The sequence below is a fragment of the Myodes glareolus genome, chromosome X (assembly GCF_982192425.1).
Source record: "Myodes glareolus chromosome X, mMyoGla1.1, whole genome shotgun sequence".
Lineage (NCBI taxonomy): Eukaryota > Metazoa > Chordata > Mammalia > Rodentia > Cricetidae > Myodes > Myodes glareolus.
Genome location: NC_142053.1, coordinates 94,760,441 through 94,767,975, shown reverse-complemented (window position 1 = coordinate 94,767,975; position 7,535 = coordinate 94,760,441). Strand labels below are relative to the sequence as shown.

At 35.3% G+C, this 7,535-nt stretch overlaps 1 pseudogene; it reads left to right on the top strand.

Moving 5' to 3' along the window:
• Positions 1-1,502: 1,502 nt before the first annotated feature.
• LOC125410338 (small ribosomal subunit protein eS10 pseudogene) lies at positions 1,503-7,328 on the top strand (annotated as a pseudogene).
• Positions 7,329-7,535: the final 207 nt, after the last annotated feature.

Sequence of the window (7,535 nt, the reverse complement as noted above, 5' to 3'; positions counted from 1 at the left end):
TCCATTATTGTCAACTGACATAGAAAGCTTATCCGATCATATCCATTTGTCCACAACTGGGGTTTGTATTGATGTCTGGTGGCCCATGTTGCCACCAAAGGTCATATGGACATCCAGGACATCACAACAATCTGTGACCATGTTGGTTTCAGAGGGCTGTGCTACAACTGGGGCCATAGCAATTTGAGGGGTGAGCACTGTTACCTGTGGCCATGGTGTCATCCAGGACAGGACTGCTGTCAAGGAACTTGTCTGGGTCTATGGCCCTACTGCAGCCACCCCCTACTGTAGGGTCTGTGTTGATTTCTGTGGTTCCTGATAGCATAAAAGGCCAAGCCGATGCCTGGGGACTGAGTCACCTCCTGGGGTCATGTTGGTGTCTTGGGGCCATGTCAATCTGAGGGACCTGTGCTGCCGCCTGGAACCATGGTATCTGAGCCCAGTCTGCTGCCTAGGACTATTTCTGTGCCCATGTACCTACCACATTCATAGTCTGTATTATTGTTCATGGCCCATGTTGTCCCCAGAGGCCACACAGATGCCATGGGTCAAGGCCAAAACCTGTCACTATTGAAAGGGTTAAAAAAAAAATTCCATGACTGGCTACTAATAACTCAGTTGAAAATTAGTCCCTAGTAGCAGCTTCTTGAAACTGAACAGGCAGTTCCTGAGGAAGCTATGAACAAAGGATCACCAATCACCAATGCCCCTGAAAACAGGGATGAGGAGAACTGCAAGCATATGTTGCTTATGTACACATGCAGAGAAAACACTCTTATACATTAAGTTTGCAAATCTTCCCCAAAATGTAAATCTTTCTAAAATATGTCAAATAATGGACATGTCTAGTAAAATTATTATGATAGGTCAAATCAAACAGCAGAAATAATTTCTAAGCTTATAGACAGCTATGTAAAATAACTGCAGTCAGAAAAATGAAGAAAAGCAAACAAGCAAACATAATGGCACCAAGGAAATGTTCATATTGTGAATATTCCAAAGTTAGAAAAAAGGAAATTTACAAAGCATAAAGCATATCAGTTAAATGATGGCTTTGGTCATCTTTGCCTGCAACCCTAACACTTGACAAGAGGTTCAATACCATTCTTAGCTACATAGTAAGTTAAAGATAAACTTTACGAGACCTTGCATTAGAAAAGAAGTTGGGAGAAAAGAAAAATATATTTGATCAATAAAATTCCCTCAGAGGAAAACAGCAATTTCATCATTAAAAGGGCAATCCGACTTCTAAGGACAATAATTGATGTGCCAAGTCACATATCCAAGACGTCTTAATAGACTCATGACAAACTTCTCTATAATAACTATGTGGACTAAAAGATGATAGGGTAATATTCTCAATATCTGAAAACAAAAAATTAAAAGTTTGCCAACCAACAATGCTACACCAAGAATATTTAATAAATTAAGGGAAATAAATTCCTTTTTAAACAAGTAAAAAGAGGAAAATAAATAATTAAAAAACCAACCATCTTAATAAGGTTTTCTGGCAGACACCACAATTGTTGATGCATGAGAAGAACTAGATTACCATCTATGAACTCCTTTTTAAGGAAGGAGTGATGGTTGTTAAGAAAGATGTACATCTGCGCAAATATCCCAAGCTGGCAGACAAGAATGTGCCTAATCTTCACATAGTGAAGTGTGGTTATGTGAGATATCAATTTTCCTAGAGATATTACTATTGATAACTTACCAATGAGGGTATCCAACATCTCTAAAATTACTTTCACCTACCTCTGTAGATCATGCTTGCCATCCTGCACCATAGCAGTCGTTAAACTGACAGGCCTTAGCCCAAAGTTCCAGAAGGTAAGCAACCTGCAAGATTCACAAGAGAGGAAGGAAAGAGAGACACCTACAGAAGAAATGCTGTGCACACTGCTGCTGACAAGAAATCTGAGGCTGGCACTGGTTCAGCAACTGAATTCCAGTTTAGAGGTGGCTTTGGTCCTAGACTGGTCAGTCATCTCAGTGAAGTTGAATATTGTGTTATACTGAATAGACTCTTAAGAATAACAACAAAGCAGAAGAATGAAGCAAACATATAAAACAACTAAAAAAAATCCAAATTGGGTTAGAGATAGCACAGTACTTGTGACCACTATTTTTGCTCTTGCAGGGGACTTGAGTTCTGTTCTCAGAACTCATATATTGATTAAAACCATACCTAAGTCCATTTCCAGAGAATCTTATGACCCCTTCTCAGGCACCAGTTGTACATATGCTATTCATACACACGTGCCAGTAAAAACACTCATATGCATAAAATAAATAAATTCAAAAATCAGAAAACAAAGGTATAAGATGTTAAAAATGATTGAAATGGGTGACAAGATTTTTAAAAAGACTCAGTGACAAGCTGCCCATGAAACAATTTGCTTTCTTGGTACAATACACATCATCTGAAAGTAAAGAGAAGGAAAAACATATACCACATAATAGGGAAACAAATGTGGATTATTGTCTTTTTTTACTTACTCAGCAAAATAATAATTTTGTGTTGTAAAAAGGTGAATACTGCATTAAAATTACAATGAGTAAGTACTTTTGAATGTTTCCATACCCATCTTATATCAAATAATCATCTACATCAAAACTATTACATATAAAGGAAAAAAAGAAACTCCAACACAATAGTATCTGGTTACTTTAACACCTTGGTCATGTTCATCAATGGACTGAAAATACAGGTACAAACCAATAAATAAATAAGTGAAGCAAAGAAATATTGGTATTAAATTTTACTAGAGAACAAATGTACCTTAACAAATATTCACAAAACTACTTTATAGGATACTGTAGATTACCAAGTACTCATGTTCAAAAAAAAAAAAGGAAAAAGAAAAGTGGAGACGAGGGAAAGGAAAGTGAATAATAATCATAAAGCATTTAAATTCTTGCCATATGAGAGAACATGTCAGATACATGATCAGTTCTCCATAATCTCATATTTATGTAAAATCTAAAAATATTTAATTCAAAGAAGTGAAGTGAAAATGGTCCTTACTAGGAGAGGGAATCAACAAATGCTGGTAAAATAATTTTAGTTTTTCAGTCAAAAGCAAATTAAAGGAGCTAATGTATAATAAGGTGCCTTTGTTCGAAATTTTATGAAAGTAAATTTTAAATACTCATATCACTAAAATTGTACCTATAAGGACTTTGAAGTGGCTCATTAAATAACATTGATTGGAACCTCCATTCTATATCCAGAACCCATGATGAAAGAAGAGAACCAACTCCTAAAAGTGGTCCTATGACCTCGTCATATGTACACTGCCCAAGTGTGGACACTCAAAGTCACATATAACACACACACAATAATTAATAATAATAAATTTAATTATATTTAAATGACAATTATGTAAGCTAGTTCAATCACGATTATTTCACAATGTATTTATGAAATCATCAGAGTAAGTACCTTAAATATAAATTGTAAGTTAGATCTCAATAAAGGTGGAAAATAGAATTAGTAGGTAATATCAGAAGTTTATTTGAAATTAAAAAATATACTTTTAAAGTAAATAAGTAAGCATGTATTTTCTTCTATTCCTGTGTGTTGACTTGAATGAAAATAGGTCCTGAAGTCTCATATATTTGAATGAATACTTTCAAGTTGGAGGAACTTTTTGGAAGGATTAGGATATGTTTACCTGTTGGAGGAGGCATACTACTGGGATGGGCTTTGAGGCTTCAAAATTCCTCACTTTCTCAGTCTCTCTTTATTCTTCCTGCCTGTAGAGAAAATGGAAGCTGCTTCTCGAACACCATGTCAACCTGCCTCCTGCCATGTTCCAGCCATGTTAATAACAGATTCTTCCTCTAAAACTGAAAGCGAGCCGAGTACCCAATAAAAGTTTTTTCTTATGTTGTCTTGGTTATGATATCTCTTCACAGAACTAAATAATAATTAAGGCACTACCCTTTTTTCATTTCTGTTGTTGTTCTTCACATCTTTCTTTTCTACTCTTCCTCTTTTATCATTTTAAATATAAGGCCTTTTAGTTGTATTTTGTTGCTATGATAAACACCAATGGAGGAATAAGTTTGTTTTCACTTACAGTTCCAGGTAAGTATTTATTACTGAGAGAATCATGACAGAAATTCAAGCAGAAACAAAAATCATGTAGAAATATTGTTTCTTAGCTTTATGTTCAGCTTCCTAATAGATGGATTTTTCACCTTTATTTTAAAAACAATTTATTTTTAATTAAAATAGAATTACATTACTTTTCCCCTTTTTCCTTCCTCCCACCATCCTTTCTTAGCTACCCTCCTTGTTCAAGCCCCTTTCATGTTTCCTCCTTTCAAGTGGATAGCCTTTTGTTATTATAGCTGCACAGATATAGATGTCAATTATATTACAATAAAAGTGGCAAGCAGAATTAGTAGGTAATATCAGAAGTTTATTTGAAATTATAAAATATACTTTTTAAGTAAAGGAAAATGCATATGTTTTCTCTCTTCTTTCCTCCATGTGGTAGTTTTGAAAGAGAATAACCCCCATAGGCCTATATACTTGAATGCTTGATCACTTGTTGGAAGAAATAATTTAGAATGATTGATTAGGTTTACACACACACACACACACACACACACACACACACACACACATTGCTCAAGCTTTTTTTTACCTGTATCTGTATCAAGTAAGTACAATCTCAGTTCCTCATAAAAAAAACTTTGTCTGCATACTGATCAGTTTCTAATGTCTCCCTGTTCTACCAAAGCTGAAATATTCCTCTTTTATGTTGCTGTACTATCAAGTTTCTTTATTCATAAAAGTATATCTAATATACTTTTTATAATATTTAAAATTTTAAACAAAAGTCATAAGAGAATTTTCTTCACATTTATTTATTTGTTTATTTATTGCAAAGCTGTAGTGGAAAGCTTAGGCTGATACCTTGTACTATCAGTGAATTATTTCTACCAATCTGCCTCATCTGGATTTATTCTGTTGACCTCAGTGGAACATTCTTGATAGGTGAATTAATAAACTTTGGCTTCTGTGGAGAAGAATGATAGAGAATTTCTTCATCTAAACAGAATTAAAAGAATAAGAGCCAACATAAACTACTTAGGTCTTATTCTCTCCTCCAGCTTTAATCATGGATACTGTTGCTTAGGAATGGAATGAATTTTGTCATGGAAGAACTTAATTAGTCTGGTTTACTTTTTAAAAAGCAATTGGCTCTGTTTTAGCAAACGGATGAATTGTTTTTAGCAATCCAAGTATTTCTCAGCTTGTTGGAATTTCACAAAAACAATGAACAACTCATTAGACTGGAATTTTAAGTTGATGAATTAGTTTTTCTTTAACTATTAAAATATTAGAACAGATAAATATTTATTGACTTGGAGAGATACTTACGATGTACTTTTAAGGAATCTAGCAAGCTACTTTGGTGATAAGATCCCATTTAAGCTTATGCTTGCTTTTGTTCTCTACTAAAATCATATGTAAAAGGTCATCTAAATATAAATCATCAAAGTGATGGCATTCAGTGTAGGAAGCAGGGGAAGCCCTGAATGAGTGAAGTCCTAAATAAATCTGTATTTGACATAGGCACAATCATGGCAAGGTCTCCAAGGCCAATGACCCATGGGAAATTGGCAAAACTGTTACCCATTTAGACTAGGCTCAAGAGAGATGCCAAAGCTTTTCATTGGGGTTCAAGCATGAGTATTTATGAACTATTGATCAGTGTGTGCAAGGACAAGCAATGGTAGCTTCCTCCACCTGGATGTTTATAGTCTTAGACTGAACACCCACAGAGACCTCCCACAAGACGGGTTAATCCCTCCCTCCCCCTGTGTTGTACCTAATAAATATACTAGTGTTTTGGATTGTGGTGGAAGAAGTTAGAGAACCCCACCTGGTTTCATCTTTAATGTATGCATCTCTGTGTGCCTTTCTTTTCTTCTTTCCCTTGAAAACCATAACCTGGATTCTGGGACCCAGGCAGAATGGGTGACAGAAAGTGGTGGCTGATCAAAGATGTGAATGTGGACACCTGATACAGGGAACTCACACTGAAATTTTCAGCCAGTAAGGTGAGAGAATACTCCCAGGAGAAGCACACCAAAAGTATAGTTAAAGATTAAAAAAAAAACCAAATGAAAAGAGTGCAATTATAACATCATATGTAAAATATTGTACACAGAGAATCTGGAGGTAGGCAGGTATATATTGGTGCTTTGAAGAAAATTTAGAGGAAACACAACAGTAAGGTAAAAACATTATGGCTCAATCATCACTTCTTAGCTTATACTCAGGAGACCCCTGGTTTTCAGAGAAAGGGACAGTAAGTTTAGCTACTTGAGGAAAAAGTGAAGAAAAGTTAAGAGTTAAGGATATGGCTAAAAGGAACTGATCACATTCCAATTTTCATTTTCAGTTTATAAAATTTAATATATGATTCTATAGATTCAAGGCCATTTCCTCAAAGGAGGAAATATGTCTACAGAATTAGATCTGGGGGAGTCCAGACTTGATCCGCAAAGCACAAATAAATACCCATGCTATTGAAGAACTAATGTTTTCTCTCTAAGAAAAAGTCACAGATGTGTTGAGTGTTGAACATAGCTGCAGACAAGACAGAGACCCTGGGGATTACAGAGACAGAAGGTGAAATGACAGATCAGTCATGCCCTGGCTTGCTTGGTGCCTCAGACAGTGGATGATACTGAGGAAAGTGACTACAGGGTTGAGTTCAGTCACTGATTACAAATTGGGTCTGGTAAATAGCCAGATGTAATAAGAAATACTCTCTCTCGATTATAGAAAGCCTTGCTTATTTCAGGTGAGAGGAGCCAAATATGAGTGTTTATGAATGACTGATTAGTGTGTACAAAGATGAGAAACTGAGGTTTCTTTCTCCCTAATGTTTATAGTCTGAGACTACTTGACTAAAAATACCTCTTACTGAAACTAGATAACCTTTTCCCCTGTACTGTACATAATAAATATAATGAGGTTCTGGATTGTGGTAGTAGAATTACAGAATCTCATCTTATCTCAGCTTCATTATATGTGTGTTTATGAGTCTGTTTTCATTCCCAAAAAGTTTCTAGTCAGGATTCGAGGATGCAAGCTACTTGGGATGGAACAATTTAGGGGTCAAAATTTTGTGTAATTTCTCACACGGGGTATAGTGGTGTGTACTTTTAATCTCAGTGTTTGGAAGGTAAAGGCAGACAGATCTCTGTGAGGTCAAGGCCAGGGTGGTCTACATAGTGATTTCCAGGACATCCAGGGCCACATAATGAGACCTTGTTTCAAAAACAAAATGAAGTAAACAAAAAAAACAAATGTTTATAATTTCTAAAGATTTTACAACTCTTAGATACGATAGACAAAATTATATTATAGAGCAAAATAAACCTAAGCCCAATGACTAGTTTTGGTAAAAGTAAGATTTTTAGGAATGACTTTAGAGTTTGAAATAAACAAAGTATATCTCATTTTCCATTTACCATGTATAGAGAAGGGCATTATTTCACTC